The 19871-nt window shown below is 38.3% G+C and overlaps 2 protein-coding genes across 4 annotated transcripts in view; one reads left to right on the forward strand and one right to left on the reverse strand.

Annotated features, from left to right (window-relative positions):
• CUNH4orf17 (chromosome unknown C4orf17 homolog) overlaps window positions 1-2695 on the reverse strand; it is a gene marked incomplete at its 3' end in the record, with an annotated part of 83883 nt that extends 81188 nt beyond the window's left edge. Inside the window, exon 1 of the mRNA XM_055313279.1 lies at window positions 2446-2695. The remainder of the gene's footprint in view (window positions 1-2445) is intronic.
• Window positions 1-19871, forward strand: part of LOC129501959 (alcohol dehydrogenase E chain) — a 67473-nt gene that overhangs the window by 4468 nt on the left and 43134 nt on the right. The window lies entirely within an intron of this gene.

Consider the following 19871-nt stretch of genomic DNA (forward strand, 5'->3'; position numbering starts at 1 on the left):
AGCAAAGTATATTCTTGGCCACCACTTGTTCCAGCAGTCATATATTTAATTTCAAATTTGGATTTATTTTTCTCTATTGTGAATGAACAAGATTCTCACTTAAATATCAAGTCAACATTTTAATTAAAAATAGTGTTTCCTTGAACCTGCAGTTGTACACTTGGGGATGGGGGGAACCATTGTTTTAACTTTGCTGGCATTTGATAGAGTTTGAGGCAAATTTTGGCAAAGAACCATATACTTACATAACTATTTGGCATACCTCAAATGTAGCACTATTCATTCAGGAAAGCATATTGTGAAACAAACTTGGATACCAAAAAAAAAAAAAAAACATCACGTGCAAATATCATAGTGTGATTGTGGATTAGAGCTTTAGTCAAAAGTATGAGTGGTCAGTTGATTCAGAGGCCTGAGTTCCAACTCTCAACATTTGAAGTTCCATCTTGTTCTAACTTTCTAGAAAAGAAAGCCTTAACTAGAATGAGGGCTCCTGATTTCTCTGTATCTTGGAAAGGAATACTGAGGAGTGTCTACATATGAATTAAAGGTGATAAAGCACTTCTACTTAACTTTTGCAAAATAGGGGGCCCATGTTAGTGCTTTAGTTCTGACAAATGAGAATCATAGTATGGGGTCTTGCCAAGAAGCCACCAAATGTCCTGGAAAGCACTTGGCTGAATTCTAAAGAAACTTGAGTGAGTCAGCTTGTTAAAGGTGTAATACCTCCAAAAGAGACAGGACTGGGTTCTAGGACCTCAACCCTAGCACTATTAGAGGCCCTGTTTCATTCCTATTTGTTTCTAGAATGCTTGGTATGATAAATCACACCGAATTTGGATGTTATCACTTTGAAACTTAAATTACTATAGCATCGGTCATTTTTTAAAAGCCAGTTTCCTCATATTCTGAGGTTTCTCTTTTTTGAATAATATTGTTTCATCCTTTCCCCCAGTTGCTTCATGAGTGATTAAGCCATGGAGAACGTGTTGTTCTCCAAAGTCTTTCCTCTAATCGCAGTAAGAGTAAAATGAAGAAAGTGAGCTACTTCGCTACCCTGGATGTTTATTTCCAGACTTTCCTAGAGGAGGTCAGGCATGTTCTTTTGGTGTTGGTGCATTAGGCAACGTTTGCAGGAATAGTAAGAGTCCCTGAAAGGAGAAACACCTAATCATTCCCTGAAGTCTCCCCACCTCACTTAGGAGACTTGCTAATATGAGGTCTCTCTACCTTTTCAAGAATATTCTTCTTCTTTTCAAAACTTACACAATGGGATTATACCTGATAGTCCATGCCCAGTACTTTCCCCTAAGAATAGCTTGGCATTTTGACCTTAGTCATCTGGATGATCTCTCCAACTACTGGGGGATAATCATTGGGGTAACTCAAACTCATAAAAAAAACCCTTTATTGCCCCCCAAAGGGATCTATCTCCTGGGTTTTCCATTTTAGTTTGTGGTCCCACCACCCACTCAAACTGGAAAGCTGGGCATCATGCTGAATTCCTCCTCTGCACCAGTCTTCACATCTAATGACTCATCAAGGCTCCTTGGCTTTACCTCCTATATATGAATCAATTCCCTCTCATTCCCTGCTAGCTCTTGTCCTGCTTTGTTTCCTCATCTCTTGCCCAAATGCCTGTAATAACCATCAAATACATGTCCCTGTCTGTTGCAGAATGGCTCTGGACTAGCCCATCCAAGGCCTCCAAGCCCACCAAGCCTCCAAGCCCACCCATGGCAGTGCCCAAACTGAGCATTCTCCCTTTCCATTCTTTAATATACAAAAAGGCTTTCTGAGTGTAAAGGAGAAAGCATCACCAACCTCCTCATACCACATTAACTCCTGTCAGGCCCCAGAGCAGGATCCCTCACAGTCCCAGTGTAGACAGGATGTGTAAAGTAGAGACGGCATGCCTGGTCCATTGTCTTGTCGACCAGCTCTGCTTGGGCCCCAGTTTGTTCCTATTCAGGTGGGAGAGAGAACAAGGCCTCCACCTGGAAAGGATGGATAGAATGCCAAGTGCAGGTGCACCCTGTGGCCACAGCTCAGACCACACTGATGTCTTCTCCTTTCCATCACAGCAGGAACTCATTGTTCCTTTTCCCTTCCCTCTTCCCAGGGAAGAGCTTTCTCTTTCCCTGGCTTATTTCCCCTGAAACACAACAGAGAATTCAGGGTCTAGATACCATAGACTTAACTGCTTCTTTCATTGGAAATAAACTCAGTAATACTTTGGGAATCATGACATTCTTCTAGTTAGATTTACTGAGTTTTTAAATTTAATTTTACTAGTAATCACCAAAAACATAGCCTGTATGACCTTCTTAATTGTCTCTAATCTTTGGAAATTGTCAATACTTAATGAGCAATGTTGCTATCCTATTACCTTTCTCCAAGGTAATTACAAGGAGAACTTTAGGAAATTCCATTTACCTTACTTACCTTATTTCTTGTTCTTTCCACGCTTTTCCCCACAGTCCTCAGGTGAGGCATCTTAAAGGCAAATCTGATTACATCATTTCTTCATAAACTAACCTTTGTTCCATATGAGAATGAATTAAAGATCCTGTGTGATGGGCTGGCTGACCTCCCACCACCCCCTGTACTACCTGACAGGTTCAGGCAGCACTAAAATGCCTGAGTTCTCTCCTGCACACATCATGCTTGGGTTTCTTCTTCCCTGTTTTCTCTCTTGCTACTCCTCCTCCTAGAATATTCTCCCATCCTGCTCCCTTGGCTTAGCAAATTCCTGCTTAGTCATCAGGATTCAGGTTAGTCTTCACTCCTCCAGAATGTCTCCTCTGACCTCAGTGCTTGTCCACTCACTCATTAACCTGGGTATGATTCTGTCATTGAGCGCGTGATGGTACATGGTAGTATTCTGTTTATGGGCCTGTTCCTTCATGACTATTCATCTCTCTCCAGCCGCCAGCAGAGAGGCTAACAAGATTAGATGCCCAGTAGTGTTTCTTAAGTAACAAATGCAATGGAAGGTTTGGAAGGTTCTCATTCCGATGAGGACTGGTCTCCTCTGCAGGTCTTAGAAAGGAATTGAGGGCGGCAGTATCTAGTGAGGCCAAAAGTTAAAACTGAGTCTACTATCAGATTAGGAAGACAGATAAGACATAACTGCTCCTTTTTGCAGATACTTTGGGACACTCTTCCAGCTGCCTTGTTGTTTCTCTTTTCTAGTAGAGTTGGAGACAATGAAGTCATAGCCAAAAACTTTGTCCTTGATGGAAACACCCAACCCTAAAATGTTGGACCAGCTGTGCAACTTACGCAAAGCACATCCTTACACAAAGCACACATATGCCCTGCACAGTCTAGGAACTGCTTTAGGAATAAAAGCAAATGTACAGAAAATGGTCTGTTAATATGTAATCGTATGTAAATCACATTCGAGCTTACAAATGACATCAGAAGCTGAGAACTTTGAGCCAGTATGCTTATATGCCCACTATGCCTTCAAGTCTTTCTTTTTCTACTGTATTTACATTTATTAGTTTGTTTTTTTGTTTTTTTTTTAATTTTTATTCATTTATGATAGTCACAGAGAGAGAGGCACAGAGACATAGGCAGAGGGAGAAGCAGGCTCCATGCACCGGGAGCCCGATGTGGGATTCGATCCTGGGTCTCCAGGTTAGCGCCCTGGGCCAAAGGCAGGCGCCAAACCGCTGCGCCACCCAGGGATCCCCATTTATTAGTTTTTAATCTCACTGAATTTATCCCATTAGTCCATTTTAAATCCAATTCCCCCACATAATTCCTTACCCAATAATAAGTTACAAACAAATAAATATAGGTTGAAAGAATGGTTTAGTTCAGTCATCTCTAGGTGTTTACTTTGATGGTTGCTGTACTTGCCATTTTACATTCTTCTCTTTGTTCCTTACATTGGTGAGCTGCTAACTAGTAAGCCAGAAACTAGAATTTTCATCACAATTGCGCTCATGCTGAATAGTCACTGTTTATTGATTTGTCTGGTGAACAACTCAAGGGCAGGAGCTCTATCAGTCAGGATCCTAACAGGAAATAGTATACACAGTCTAATTAGAGTTTCACTGAAGAAAGTTTAATAACATTTTTTTCAGAGGTGCAGCTAGAATTAGCCACTCCAACAAGGAGTGATGAAGCATCTAATGTCTCATTACAGTACGAAACTGCTATTGCTTCTAAGCCTGAAGGGCAAGAACAAGTAAGAGTGACCAGAATGTAGCAAGAGCTGGAACTACAGGCAGAGCAGCAGCCACAGGCAAAGGAAACAGTCACTTCCAAACCAGGATGGGCAATGAGGAAGATAGGGAACAAACATCCAACCTCTCTTTTCTCTTGCCCTCCGATCTTGTGCTGGTAACCTCCTTAACTCAAACTAGCCAGAATGCAGAGGCCAAGTGGGCCTAGTGTTCCTGCTGTAGGGATCAGTCTCCTGGGGGCATAGAGCAAGTCACAGCACAGATCTGCAGGGGCCAGCAGAATAGCACAATCAAGGACATAGGTCCCATTCCTCATTTTCTCCCTGATACTTAGCACTGTACTTTTCATCCGGGTCCCAGTAAATATTTAGTAAATAAATGATTCTCTTTAAGTATTTACCAATAAACTAGGCTAATCCAAAAGTGACGGAATTGCTGGTGAAACTGTTCATCAACCAAAAATTGGGTGACCTGACCCAAGGCCTGTTTTCCATCACTGGTTTCATTAATGATTCACCACCCATCTGCCTTTCATTATTATAACCCCCTCATAGACTTCAAGTTTTAAGAGAATTTGTCTGTCAAGCATAATTTTAAAGCAACTATTATTAATCAAATCCACACATTGTCACCCAGCTTCTAATTAGCATAAAACACCTAAAGTTACCACACTGAGTTTCTATAGCCCAACCAAAAGAAAAGCGATTTGACCTTTTAAGCTCTGTAATCTTACCAAGAAAAAGACACATGCTTTTTCATATCTGAAATAGGTCTTTACTCCTGTTACTTCCTTCTCAAAGCTTCAAGACCCTCTAAGATCAAGAAATGAAATTTGATAAACTGGTGTCCTGTAGAATTAAAGCCAACATGAAACTTATAACTGGCTTTGTGATGACCACTTCACCCTTTATATGAATGTACTATGTATTTATATATGAACTTATTTAGCTATAGAGTAATTCGCTGCTTAAAGGAAAAGATTTGTGTCATGAAGAGACAAAGTATCCATTTTCCCCACCATGATAACCCACCAATCTATGAAATACACGTGGATCTCTAAACAGGGCATCTGGTTCCACAGCTTCTCAAATTACCCTCATCACTCCTGTAGCTGGATCCGTCTTATTTCACACAGTTTCTTTCTCTATAAGATGGGAATAAAAAAAAAAAATTACCCTTTGGGAACAAGGTAGTAATTTTATGTATTTTTTATGGCACTATGAGTTGAGTTTCAAGATAACTATTTTATATTACACTTTTCAGATTCTAGAAAGATACAAAACCATATTCAGTTTTCAGAGTTTTATAGGTATTAAAAGCTCATGTTAGGTAACATATTAAGTTTGCACTGTGTTTCAGATCTAGTATTGATAGGTCTCTCTCTTGAACTTTGTATCCACAATCCACTTTTAGGGAGAACCAAGAACATAAGTATTTTTGTCTTTAACCATAAATTTCAATGGTTAATCCTGTGTATGATTAGCTTAGCTTCTATTTATCCAAAGTTCAATATGGTAGATATCATAAGAACAAACTTTGTTTAGTTTTAACAAGTATTTTCAAATGTTCAGCTCATACCAGCAGACTCCAAAGCCTACGGTGGGTGATGGTCCAGTGAGGCCAAAGAAAAGACCTGGGTATAGTGACAGAGATAGATTTATTAGGGAAACTTAGATACAGCGAGTCTCAGAGTAGCCAAATGGGTAAAGCATCCACTGCTGGGATCTATGTGCAACTAGTTTTTATATCATAACAACGTAACCAAGCAACTGTCAGTGGCCCTTCCCCTCCCTGCACTGCCAGCATTTCCAAGGAGATCAAGGCCTGACACTTGGACATTCTTCACTGCAAGCTAGACAATGCCACTCCCAGAGCCCTTGACCCTGAACACTGAATAATATGCTTTGCTGCACATTCTGCTTGATGGGAACATAGAGGGAGGACAGGATCTCTATGTTTTTCAAGATTGTGGTTAACAGAAGCATTTAGGGTATGCTTGCACAAACTAGCTATCCAGCATGTACCATACACCAAAGTGAGGCTCAAAGTCTACAATCAGAGATCCAGAGGAGGAGGGTCCCTTTACTTTGGTCACAGTGAAAGAATGACACATGTTCATTGCATGTGGATATGGTGTCTTTGATCTTTTTGGTTTCAGCTGCTTACCACATGGCAAAAATGTGACAGAAAACTAAACTGGACTTTTTTTGAGGGGAGGGGGGATGACTGTGTATTGCAAAACTGCTGGCCTTGTTCTCTGAGAACATGAGTTTGGCTAAGTAGAGTTTCACAGGGCTGGTGAGGTTGGGAGTCAGGGAAGCAATGCCCTTCTGAGGAAATAAGGATATGCAGGTGATATGCACATAATTCTCCATCAAGGTGAAGGACCATTTCTATTGGCCTTTGATCTTTTGGGTGCTTATGACTTTGAAGCCCCTGTGTAACACTGGGGACAGAGAGGAAGACTGCTTAATGTCCAGTCACTGCACAGGCCATAAGGGTGGGTCACACGACTGTCTTGGCTATTTATGTGTTTGGGATATAGCCCATGGCTTATTCAGCCCTAAAGAAACTCTTTGAATGAACAAATATTTCAGAGTCCTTACCCCAGTTCTGCCTGTAAGACATTCTGAGTCCCTATTCCACACATCTTAAACTTCATGGGCTTGAGAATATATATGGACAGGGAAAGGCCTTTAATTAGGACAAACTTCTCTTTCCATACCCTCACCTCTTTTCCTCAGAGTCCATCATGAGTAGAGGGATTTAGACCCTTCCAAAGCAGAGAAATTCACACTAGGAAATGTCATAATCCTCCACCTGCAGCTGCCAGTCCCATGGAGTAATCCAGTGTCTCCTCACTTAGAGATCTTAGAGGCTCCCTGACAAAAGATAGGGGAAGACCAGAGTTGGGGGCTCCTGCTACAACTCAGTGCAGCACCCAACTTCACCTGCCAGTAAGAGCCCCCAGGACTTGCCCGGACCTCCTAGGATCTCTTCATAGGTAATGGTCTGGATTGTTCATCTCTCTACTTAACCCCATCGACTCAGAGTTGAGCTTCTGTCATTAGTGACTCTGAGGCTTCTGTGCACACAGAATGTATGAGATGGGTAGGAAAGGGCAGTAGATGCATTCAGAGGTCCCAGGAAAAAAGAGGAAAGGTCTGAGTGATTGTCTTCCTTAAAGATCACACTTAGTTTCCTATTTGTAAGATGGGCATAACCCCATGCCTTATCTCCCTGCTAGATAATGGTAAGATACAGTAAAGTTGCATCAGTGAACTCTCAGAGACTCTAAGCCCTATGGTCACAGTCAGACTGTAGTTCCACTGAGAAGCTAAAGGAGACCTGCAAAGACATCAATAGGAGGCTATGAGGAGCAGGAGTTTAGGATGAAGGGTGCTTCTTCCTTTACCTTCTCACCTACAGAGCCTTGTGGCTTTCATAACATCTCCATTAAAACTAGCCTCAGTGGGATAACAGACTCAACTTTAGGTTAATTGCTAAACGGTGAAATTGTTCTCATACACATTTTAAAACTCAGCTAAAGCCTCCACAGGTGCTGTTGAGGAGAGGGAAAAAGGAAACTAATGCCGCTGAAGTGAATGTTTGTTTTCATTGAGTCTACCCTCATTGAGGGTTTATATGTGACACCTCTCTGTAGACTCCATTTATGTTGGAGGAAAATCTCTGTGACTTTTATCATCTCATCATTACATCCCCTGACACTCACAAATCACATTCTACTAGGCTTGAGCCCCCCCAGTGGCACCTTTTACATGCAAAATATTTAGCCATCCAACTTTTAGATGACTAAGAGAGTACCCAAATTCACAATCTGAAAGTAAACCAAACCCAGCAAAATTGTAATGCACCGATTTTTATGGGAGGGAAAACTGAACTGATAATACATAGTGAGCAAAAACGCAGATACTGTGGAAGAAGCATAGGCTGTGAGAGCTGGAAAAGCCCTTAAATTTCCTCAAATTCTACCCCCTTATTTTATAGGTGAGGAAAGTGGAGAATAAAGTCACATTCTTTGTGATTTTGATTGGTTCAAAGATGGGAACAGAGATAGGAACTCATGATCTTAAGTGTGGTTTCTTCCATTCCTTTCAGTGGGACATTCTACATTCCAGCAGCTGGTGTGTTTTAAATGATTAAGCTTTAGAACAGGACAAAAACTGTTCTCTGTTGCTTGCATTAAAAAGGCCAGGGAGTGATGTGTATCCAACAGCCTGAAGATTCTAACCTCGAGTTTAGAAGAACTTTATAAGTTGTCTACTGGGACCATCCCTCCCATCTGGTGTTCAGCTTCTCCACACTGTGATCTATCAAAGGGTTTGCATAATCTGCTAGGACATCTCTAAGCCTTCCTGTAAATGTTCTACTGCTCAACAAACAGCCTGGGGAAGTTGTTTGTCAGCCTGATCTGCTTCTAACTCCAAACTTTGCCCTAGACCTGCTCCATAGATCTAAGAAAACAGATTTGATCTTTTTTCCAAACATACCAGCCCCTCTCCAGATGGTTGAAGATGGCTGTCAACCTTTGTCCCAAGCTCCTTCCTCTACAGAGCAAATAAATGTCTCAGATCCATCAATGATCTGAGCAGCATGCAAAGATGGCAAAACCTCCCAGCAAAGACTATTTCCTGTGAGGCCTCCTGCTGCCTCGAATGGAAAATATATTTAGAAATAAAAAGAATATTAAGATTTTGAATTTATGAGATTTATTAAAATTAAACGTTTTACTATCAAGCATTGTCATGCTTTTCTACCTATAAGAAAAATGCAAAGGTCCTTGTGTTTTCTACTTTTTCCAATAACTACTTACCCTTACTGAGTCTGAATTCCCTCATTTATAAATTGGCAATAATAAAGTTGTGGGGCTATTAGAGATTATGTCAGCCCAGCAGAGTGTCTGGCACTGAGTGGACACTCCATATATGGTAGAAATGATCACAGCCTATGCTCCCCTTCACCTCTCCTAGCTCCTCACACCTCCTCCCTGTGCTCTTTGCAGGGTCAGAGTCCACTGCTCCCTCAACAGCCCCTCCAGTCTCCTCTCCAAGGTGTCTAGTAAACATTTGTCTCTCCTTTCTCTGAGTTTCTGTCACAAAACTGGCATCAGAGTTGCCGTAGTCTCCAGCTCATTGGTATATTTTAAGCTGTCTAATTCATCTCTTGCACCATTCTTGCATCCTTTGCTTCCTGCCCTCCTCCCTCTCCAAACAAACACACAGTCTATTCTCAACCAAAGGACAAAAGAATGCTATTAAAATAGCTGTCAGATCAGGAAATGCCTCTGCTTAAAACCTTCCTGTGGCTTTCCATCTCAATTGGAATAAAAGCTGAAATCCCCTCAAAATGACCTCAATACTCACATGATTTTGCTCTCCACCATGTTGCTTCTCTGGCAGCCTCCCTTTCATTCCCAGTCCTGCTCACTGTGCCCCATCCTCATGGCTTCCTTACTACTCCTCAAGCCTTCCAGGCAGACTCCCACCTCTGCACCCTTTTGTCTGGAATGATCTTCCATGTGCCTCCTTCAACTCTGTCAAGTCTGTGCTAAAATGGAATATTCTAAGGGAGACCTTCCCTAACCACCCTATTTGAAGTTTATACACATCTCTCCCAGGACATTCTTGGTCACTTTCCAGTTTTATTTTCTTCTCAGCATGTATCACTAACTTACTATGTGACTGATATATCTTCTCTCTTCTCTGTAAGTCCTCACAAGAATTGGAGTCACATGGGGACAGATGTTTTTCTTAGAACAGTACCCAATATGCATCATATATTCTATCTGTTCACCTAGAATGAACTTGTGGGAAGGTACTATGATGGGACAACTGTGGGTTTTGGATTTCACATTCCCATTCTGCCACTGACTGTCTTTTAGAACAGTTACTTAAACTTATAGCTTCGGGTCCCTCATGTGTGAAAGAGAAGCATAATAGTAATTATCTTGCAGCATTTTGATGATGATCTCTCAAGATGGTGAGGTCTTTCCAGTTGCAAGAGAAACTCACTCCCAGTGTCTATTTACTAATGCTTTATCTATGGTTGTCATTTCCTCCATTACAGGCATGCTTTCCCCATGCAATGGGTGGTTGGGATACAGACAGCTCAGGACTCATGCCATTCTAGGATGGCAGTCCCAAAAGAAAGAAAACTTCTCTAAGAATCTTTGCCTTAAAATCCCAAAGACGAGCTCAAACAAGGGTGTCTGGGATCATGTGCCACTCCCAGGGCCAATATCTTTGGCCAGAAGGATGTGAGGCTGTAATTGACCAGGTCTGGGTCTTGTGCTCACCCCATGGCCAGGGTGCAGTAGAGGCAGCTCCATTGGGAAAATGTGGTCAGGGAAGAGTAATTCCCAAATGAAGGCGAATAAATTTAAAAAGAAGGAATAATATAGTGTTCCAAATTAAATAAAACATATGTCCCTGACAAAATGAGACTGTATTAATTCATGGAATTCAAAGAATGATAAATAATCAAACAATGACTAGGATAGAAAGCACCTGGACCTCAACAACAGTGATCAACAGAACTTGATTTCAGTGCAAACTGCACCTTTACCATTTTATCTGCTTTATGTGAGTTAACTTCTCTTTCCTTCACTGAAGTCTGGATTCTCTATACATAGTGAGAGTTAGTAACATTTCCACCACAGATTCATGGCCCTCTTCATAAATGGGTTGATATGGGAACAGAGGACTTAGGCACTTCTGAGAAGCAGAAGACTTGGGCATGTGTGTTCCCTTTATGCTCCTTCTGCCTCTTTTCTCTCCTGAATCTGAGCCAGCCTTGGTAGGTGCACAAAATTTATTATCCAAACAAGTATAATTTTAAGAGTGATTGGCTATCTTACTAATTATGCTGAGACAAACCAACAGCACCCAAGAAAAACTAAGACATGGTTTTTCTTTCTCACTCTCACTCTCTGTCTCCCTTAAGACCTGTTCAAGAAGTTTTGTAACAGTTACTTACATCTCTATATGAATCAAAATACTTTCTCTCCCAGGGAAATTTTAAGTTACATCAAAAAATAATTTTATTTCTTTTGTGAAGGAACTAGAAGGGATTGACTTTTTTACATTTAATTTTATAGGAGTTTTAAAAGATACTTTATGATTCCATGTCTTTAATCAAAGACATTCCTGCTGCCAGATAAAGGTGTGTGTGTGTGTGTGTGTGTGTGTGTGTGTGTGTGTGTTGGTTTTGGTTTTGACTTTTTTTTCTCCATTATGGGACCCTGATCACAGCTGAATACAGGAAGATAAAGCCAACTCAATGACTGTTAGAGCAATAATAAATATTTCACTGATCAACCTCATAATGCATATATAGGCTTTTAAAAAACGTTTTTGAATATAACTGACTTACAGTAAACTCCACAGATATAGAATATGTAATTTGATAAGTTTTTATGCATAGTCACAACAAAGATAATAAACTTATCCATAACCCCTACAACACCCTTGTGCCTCTTGATAATTCCATAGTCCTCCCTCCCTGCCCTCTCCCAACCAAAGTTTCAAGTGATCTTATTTCTGTCACTTTAGATTTTCCTTTTGCTTAAAGGATTTTCTTTGATATTTCTTATACCATGAGTCTTATGGTGAATTCTCTGAGTTTTTATGTGCTGAAAATAGTCTTTACTTCCCCTTCAATTTGGAAAGATTTTCAGTGGTACAGAAAACTGGATTGAAGGGTTTGGTTTTTTGTTTTTTGGTTTTTTTTTTTTTTCATTCAGTGCTCTGAAGATATTGTTGTACTTTCTTCTTTCTTGTGTTGTTTCTTGGAAACAACAGGAAATCTGCTTTGCTTTTTTTGTTCTTCCGAATATGACCAATCTTTATTTTCTGGCTATTTTAAAGATCTTCTTTTTATCATTTGAGCAATGTGATTATGATATGCTTTGGCATAATTTTCTCCATGTTTCTTGTTCTTGGTGTTTATTGAACTTTTTAGACCTGTGGGTTTATAGTTTTCAGCAAATATGGAGAATTGCCAACCATTATGTCTTCAAATATGATAATCTCCCCCACTTTTTTTTTTTCCTGGGACTACAATTACACATACATTAGGCCTCTTGAAGTTAACTCATTTCTCACTAATGCTTTCTTCATTTTTTCCCCCTTTCCCCTCTTCCCCTTTTCTCTCTCTCTTTCTTCAAATTGACTAATCTTTTCTTCTGCAACATCTAATCTGCTTTTAGTCCCGTCTAGTGTATTTTTCATGCCAGACATCTAAAAGTTCAATTTGTATCTCTTTTTATTAGTAAAAAACATAAAAATTACCATCTGAATCATTTTTAAATGTATAGCTCTGTAGTATAAACTATATTTACACTGCTGTACAACAGATCTCCAGAAGTTTTTCATTTTGCAAATCTAAAACTCTATGCCCATTGAACAACTCCCTTTTTCCCCCATGGTAAGTAACATTATACTTTATATTTCAATGTATTTGGCTACTTTAGAAACCTCATGTAAGTGTAATCTTACAGTTATTGTCCTTTTGTGACTGGCTGATGTCACGTAGCATAATATCTCTAAAGTTCATCCATGTTGTAGTATGTGACAGGATTTCCTTCCTTTTTAAGGCTGCATAGCATTCCACTGTATATGTACTACATCTGTTTACCTATTCATCTGTCAATGGACACTTGGGCTACATCCACCTCTTGGCTATTGCAAATAGTGCTGCCATGAACATAAGCATCCAAATATTTGAGCTAGCAATTCTTTGGATATATGCCCAGAAGTGAGATTGCTGGATCATATGGTATTCTATATTAAGTTCTTTAGGAATTGTCAGTTTTTCGTAGCATTTGTGCCATTTAATAATCTCACTAATAGTGCCAAGATTTTCAGTTTCTTCACATCACTGCCAACACTTGTTATTCTGTTTTAATAGTAACCATCCTAATTGATATGTGATATCTCTTTGTGGTTGTTATTTTTAATCCTGATTATTAATCATGTCTCCTCCAGAGAATAAAAAAAAGGAACATTTTCCAAATCATAAAGCTAGCATAACAATAATAATACCAAAATCTATTAGAGCATCACAGAAAACAGGAAAATTGCAGATGAATCTTACAAAAAATGGATGGAAATATTCCAAACAAAATATATTCAGCATAATATAAAAAGGATAATAAAGCTAAGTAGATTTATTCAAGGATGAGAAATTGGTTTAGCATTGAAAGTCAATGTATCCCAGCATATTAACAAGAAAAGAGAAAGTTATATGATGATCTTGATAGATGCAGAAAAGCATATGATAAAATTCAAATTCCAATTATGATAAAAACTCCTAGCAAAATATGAATTAAAGAAAACTTTCTTATTCTGATAAAGAACACCTACCCTACAGTAAGCATTATACTTAATAATGAATTATTGAGACTGAAAATGAGGCAAGAATACTTATATAAATACAATTTCTATTCAACTTTTAGTGGAACCCCTACCCAGTGCAAGGATGTGAAAAAAGAAATACAGTGGTTAAGAATCAGAAAGGAAGAAATAAAGCTTTCATTATTCTTAGATAGCATATGTGTAGAAAATCTAAAAGAATCTTCAAATTATTAAAATAGGGGAATTTAGAAAGATCACTGATGCAAAGTCAATATATTTCTGTATACCAGTGACAGACAAAATGAAATTAAAAATAAATCTACATATCACAGTTATGGAAAGACAATCGAGTATAACTAATTTAGGAAATCCACAAATAGACTTAAAAACGCCTAACAATTTAGTATATAATAATCAAAATTTTAATAAATGCTAAAAGGACAGATAACTCCATAATTTATATCTAGATAATACTCCTACTTGATCATATTCCTACTCATTCCATATATCTAAATAAGTACCAGAGAGATTAAGATTTATACGTATATACCCCAATTAGTATTAGAAAACACATGCTAAAGCTAAAAAAAGGGCCCTAGAAAAATTTTAACTGCCAATGACAAGTTGGAAAAATTTTCAAATTAAACATAAGTGGTTAATATATTTTCTAGGATGTTTTCTTGCATATCAGTAAGAAAAAGACAAATCCCGCAAAGAAAAATAGGCCAAGGAAATAAATTAATAATCTATGGAAGAAAAACAAATGGTTAATTAGTACAAAAAAATTAAACCTCAGTACTTAAGAAAATTAAAACTAAACCAATCAAAGAAAGAAAGATTTCAAAAACTGAAAAGACTAATTTGGGTTTGAATGTAGGAATCAGAGATTCTAACATATAGCTCAAAAATTATGACATATCTATACAATAAAATACTCTTTAGCAACTCAAAAAATCATAGATGGACATTTGCCAACATGAAAATATTTTCCAAAAAAAGGAAAATGTTTTCACAACTATTGTGACATGAATTTAAAAAGTCCCAGAGTATAAGTCATATAAAATTATGTGTACAAAGATTCTGGAAGCAAATAGACCCAGATGTTATTCACGGTTATCTCTGGTTTTGAATTTTATTCTTTTTATCATCAGCATTTTATATTTCTATAAGCATGTACTATTTCCCAATAAATTTAATGTCAATAATAAAGGAAACTTTATGCTGTGTTTGCAATGTCTGTTAAGGATAAACATTTCTGAGGAAATTATCTGCTGCAAATATTACTGATATCTACAACAGTTCCTTAACATTAACAGAAAACATTGTCACTGGCATTGATTCCACTGGAAATCATGTGTAGTGCACATATTTACTTTGGATGTTTAGTTTCATTGGAATTCTTTGCAATAAGGCAATTCTCACAAACGTGATAATATTGTGGGTTTTATTAGGCGTAGTTTTCTCTTAAGTGCTCTTATAAGAGAAGACATGGAGAACTCACTCTAACATGTGAGGGCACAAGGAGAAAGTAGTCATCTATGGGCCAGGAAGGGGGCTCTCACAAGGAACCAAATCAGTCAGCACCTTGGCCTTGGACTTCTCAGCCTCCAGAACTATGAGAGATAAATGTCTGTTGTGTAAACCACTCCATCTGTGTAATTTGGTTATGGCAGCCCAAGCTAAGATAAGTGGTGAAGTATTTGCTTAGGTAAGTGTTGGGCTGGTTCTGCAGCTCTATCACAAGAAATGGGATATTACAAAAGTCTGTTTGATAAATACTATCTATGGTGAAAAAACTAACACTGTACCTAATCACTGAAGAGGAAATTAGCATTGCCTATAAACTAACATCCACAGGAAACTATTATAAACATCAAATTAATTATGCTTGCATCTTGGTGTTGTTTTTCATCTCCTAGAACTGCTGCTAAAAACAAAATTCCCCTTTGGAAGAGAACTTCATTATTTTTAGAATTATAATAATAACCTTTCAGACAGGCAGGTTTAGGTTTGACTCAGCATTGCTACTTTTCCAGCTATGTGACTTCACAAGAGTTATTTAATCTATCTAAACCCCAATTTATATGTAGTATAGAGGAAATCATATCTACTTTAGTTTTTTTTCTTAATGCATCTTTTTTCAGACTTTTATTTTAAAAATCATAGCTATTTTAAAGTGATGTTATGAGCAGTCAATGAGATGGTATTTGTTAAATGTGACTGGCACATGGTAAATTCTCAACAAGGTCTATTCCCTTTCATGGTCACCCATTTCTTCCACCTAACCAGAACATGCTCCAACCTGTACCTCAATAATAAAAGCATTGCTGGTAATTAGGGGTTTGAGCATGGACTCTTCTTTTCCATTTTAATTCTGCTTCTCTGATTATGAATATTTATAGCTTCTTAAGAAAAGCAGTATTTCTACTGTAGGAACTTCTACACCATATACCTCACAGTATTTTGTACAAGGCTAGGGAATTTTTATAAGCCACAATTTTGATCCTTTCACTTTAATACTGAGAACTTTCAATGGCCTCCTTCTTTTGAAAAAAATAAATGCTATCTCTTTAAAATAGTGTTTAAAATACAGTTGATCTTTGAACAACACGGGTTTGAATTGTGCGGGTCCATTTATATGTGGGGTTTTTTGAACAAATACAAGACAGTACTGTATTTAATTTTCTTTATGATTTTCTTACCATTTTCTTTCCTGTAAATTATTTTATTATAAGAATATGGTATACAATATATATGCATTAGACAACTGTTTGTTATCAGTAAGGCCTCGGATCAGTAGCTAAGTTTTGGAGAGTCACAAGTTATATGTGGAAGAGTGGCAGGGGATCTGGAGAGACTGCTGCCATCACTACTGCTCTTCGCAGCCCAGTGTTATAGTATTGCTGCTGGACTCTTCCCTCCCTCCTCACCCCACCCCCCACCATCAGGATGATATGAGACTTGAAAGAAGACGATGCATACAAAATCATCTAGCGTGGAATTTACTTAGGTAATGATTGATATTGTTGACTCAGCCCGCTCATACAGCCACTCTGCACTGAACAAAATGATTAGAAGGAAGAACTCACTGCAAAAGAAAGAATCATAAACAGTACTCTCTCCCATAGAGTTACACAATTTGGATTATAATTCAGTGTCAGAAAGCCAATTCAGAAGCACAATTATAAAGCTACTGGTGGCTCTGGAAAAAAACATAAAGGATTCTAGAGACTTCATGACTACAAGATTTAGATCTAATCAGGCTGAAATTAAAAATAAATGAGATGCAATCCAAACTAGATGCTCTAACTGATAGGGTTAATGAGGTGGAAGAGAGAATGAGTGACATAGAAGACAAGTTGATGGTAAGAAAGGAAGCTGAGGAAAAAAGAAAAAAAACAATTAAGAGACCATGAGGAAAGGCTTAGGGAAATAGGCAATAACCTGAGAAGGGAGAATTTACATATAATTGGGGTTCCAGAAGATGCCAAGAGGGAGAGAGGGCCACAAAATATATTTGAACAAATCATAGCTGAGAACTTCCCTAATTTGGGAAGGGAAACAGGCATTCAGATCCAGGAGATAGAGAGGTCCCCCCCAAAAATGGAAAAAACTGTTCAACATCTTGACATTTAATAGTGAAGTTTGCAAATTCCAAGGATAAAGAGAAAATCCTTAATGCAGCAAGAGAAAAGAGATTCTTAACTTATGTGGAGAGAAATATCAGATTAACAGCAGACCTCTCCACAGAGACCTGGCAGGCCAGAAAGGGCTGGCAGGATATAGTCAAGGTCCTAAATGAGAAGAACATGCAGTCGAGAATACTTTATCCAGCAAGGCTCTCATTCAGAATAGAAGGAGAGATAAAGAACTTCCAAGATAGGCAGAAACTGAAAGAATATGTGACCACCAAACCAGCTCGGCAAGAAATATTAAGGGGGACCCTGTGAAAGAAAGAGGAAGCCCAAAGAAATAATCCACAAAAACAGGAACTGAATAGGTATTACAATGACACTAAATTCATATCTTTCAATAGTAAATCTGAACATGAATGGGCTAAATGATCCCATCAAAAGACAGGGTTTCAGACTGGATAAAGAAGCAAGACCCATCTATATGCTGTCTACAAGAGACTCATTTTAGACCTAAGGACACCTGCAGCCTGAAAATGAAAAATTAGAGAACAATATACTATTCAAATGGTCCTCAAAAGAAAGCAAGGGAGGGCAGCCTGGGTGGCTCAGTGGTTCAGCGCTGCCTTCAGCCCAGGGTGTGGTCCTGGAGATCTGGAACTGAGTCCCACATCAGGCTCCGTGCATGGAATGGAACCTGCTTCTCCCTCTGCCTGTGTCTGTCTGTCTGTTTGTCTGTCTCTCTCTCTCTCATGAATAAATAAATTAAATCTTAAAAAAAAAAAGGAAAGCAGGAGCAGCAATCGTCATCTTTAAATATAAGTTTATCCCAAAGATTATAGTAAGAGATGAAGAGGGACACTATATCATACTTAAAGGATCTAGCCAACAAGAGGACCTAACAATCATGAATATTTATGCCACTAATGTGGGAGCTGCCAAGTATATCAATTAATAACTAAAGTAAAGACATACTTAGATAATACACTAATAGTAGGAGATTTCAACATGGCAGTTTCAGCAAATGACAGATTTTCTAAGCAGAACATAACCAAAGAAATGAGGGCCTTAAATGATACACTGGACCAGATGTATTTCACAGATATATACAGAATTTTCTGAACACAACTGAATATACATTCTTCTCAAGTGCACATGGAATTTGATCCAGAATAGGCCACATACTGGGTCACAAATCAGGTCGCAGCTGATATCAAAAGATTGGGATTGTCCCCTGCATATATTCAGACTACAGTGCTTTGAAACTAGAACTCAATTATAAGAAGATATTTGGAAGAAACTCAAACACATAGAAGTTAAAGAGTATCCTACTAAAAGATGAATGGGTCAACCAGGAAACTAGAAAATAATTAAAAAGATTCATGGAAACTGATGAAAATGAAGAAACAGCCATTAAAAATCTTTGGGATACAGCGAAAGCAGTCCTAAGAAGGAAATACATCGCATTACCAGCCTCCTTCAAAAAATTGGGAAAAACTCAAATACACAAGCTAACCTTGCAACTAAAGGAACTGGAGGAAGAACAGCAGATAAAACCTATACCAGGCAGAAGAAGAGAGATAATAAAATTCAAGCAGAACTCAATGCAATAGAAACCAGAAGAACTTTAGAACAGATCAACAAAACCAGGAGTTGGTTCTTTGAAAGAATTAATAAGATAGATAAGCCCAACCAGCCCTATTAAAAAGAAAAAAAGCCTCAAATTGATGAAATCATGAAGAGGAGAGATCACAACCAATACCAAGGAAATACAAATGATTTTAAAAACATATTATGAGCAGTTATATGCCAACAAATTACATAATCTAGAAGAAATGGATGCATTTCTGGAAAACCACAAGTTATCCAAACTGGAACAGGAAGAAAAAGAAAACCTGAATAGGCCAATAACCAGGGAGGAAATTGAGGCAATCATCAAAAACCTCCCAAGACACAAAAGTCTAGGACCAAATGGTTTCCCAGGGGAATTCTATCAAACGTTTAAAGAAGAAATAATACATAATCTACTAAAGCTTTTCGGAAGGATAGAAAGGTATGGAATACTTCCAAACTCATTCTATGAGGCCAGCATCACCTTAATTCCAAAGCCAGACAAAGATCCCACCAAAAAGGAGAATTATAGACCAATATCCCTGATGAACACAGATGCAAAAATTCTCCTCAAGATACTAGCCAATAGGATCCAATAGTACATTAAGAAGATTATTCACCATGACCAAGTGGGATTTATCCCAGGGATGCAAGGCTGGTTTAACACTCATAAAATAATCAACATGATAGTTCATATCAACAAGAGAAAAAACAAGAAACATATGATCCTCTCAATAGATGCAGAGAAAGCATTTAACAAAATACAGCATCCATTCCTGATCAAAACTCTTCAGAGTGTAGGGATAGAGGGAACATTCCTCAATATCTTAAAAGAAATCTATGAAAAGCCCACAGCAAATATCATTCTCAATTGAGAAACACTGGGAACCTTTCCTCTAAGATCAGGAACACTACAGGGATGTCCACTCTCACCACTGCTATTCAACATAGTACTAGAAGACCTAGCCTCGGCAATCAGGCAACAAAAAGAAATAAAAGGCATTCAAACTGGCAAAGAAGAAGTCAAACTCTCCCTCTTTGCAGGTGACATGATA

This window comes from Nyctereutes procyonoides, unplaced genomic scaffold (genome assembly GCF_905146905.1).
Source record: "Nyctereutes procyonoides isolate TBG_1078 unplaced genomic scaffold, NYPRO_anot_genome, whole genome shotgun sequence".
Taxonomy (NCBI): domain Eukaryota; kingdom Metazoa; phylum Chordata; class Mammalia; order Carnivora; family Canidae; genus Nyctereutes; species Nyctereutes procyonoides.